A 984-nucleotide genomic window follows, 5' to 3' on the forward strand; every position below is an offset into this window, starting at 1 on the left:
ATGCTATGTGTTTTGATAGAACTAAGGTCTGTCTTCTTTAGATACGATCTGATGATAAACATACAAAGAGAGAAGTCGTAAGGACTTGATGTGAAGGAATGTCTCTAGGTAACAACACTGCTTAACATTACTTTCCTCCAAAAATAAATCTGCTTCTTTATGTTTATATATTGCTGTCTGACAGTTTTATAGTGGGATGTATATGTATGTGTCACTCGAAAATTTAAACAGAAATCCCATTAAAATTCCAGTGAATCCCAGTAATGCCAAATTTTTAATCACTTCTTCACATGAAATTTGGGGCATAGACGACGACATTGAGAGACACATTACGTACGAGATATAGCAGCCTTAACACATCAATACCATTTCAGTAGCCTGTGCATGTATATTCTCAGTGTGAATCACAAGTCGTAACATAAGGAAATTAAAGGAAGGGGAAGGCAAGTGGTTCAAGGGATCAGCTGTGTTATTGGCTATAAGGAGATCTCAAGGGAAGTAATTAGTTCATAGGGTGAGAAATGTGAAACTGGTTTGTAGGGTAAACAGGCCTACTCCTAGTGCTGAGCTGTCTAACTGAGGGTTCATGGTTCGCTTCCCGTTATAGTAAAAATCATTTTTCGCACTTTGTGTCTGAAGCCGCGTAATAAGAGTAACGGTCGAATCCTACTATTCGAAAAGACAATAGTTGGCGTTGGGTACTGCTGGCTAGTTGCCTTCCCTCAAGAGTCTAGTCTATTTGTTCACATTCAATGATAGTTATGCGCAAATAGCCCTTGTGCAGTGCGCACAAATGTTAAAACGAATTTTGACTTTGAAATACCAGTACATTCGACACTGTTAATAACAGAATGAACTAACTACAAAGAGTTAGCGGCTTGGCATGTCTAGGTGGTTAGGGCGCTCAACTCGCAATCTGAGGGTCATTTAAGCCATTGAGGACGTTATAATCTGACGGTCAATCCCACTATTCGTTGGTAAAAG

The sequence above is a fragment of the Tachypleus tridentatus genome, chromosome 13 (genome assembly GCF_004210375.1).
Source record: "Tachypleus tridentatus isolate NWPU-2018 chromosome 13, ASM421037v1, whole genome shotgun sequence".
NCBI lineage: Eukaryota > Metazoa > Arthropoda > Merostomata > Xiphosura > Limulidae > Tachypleus > Tachypleus tridentatus.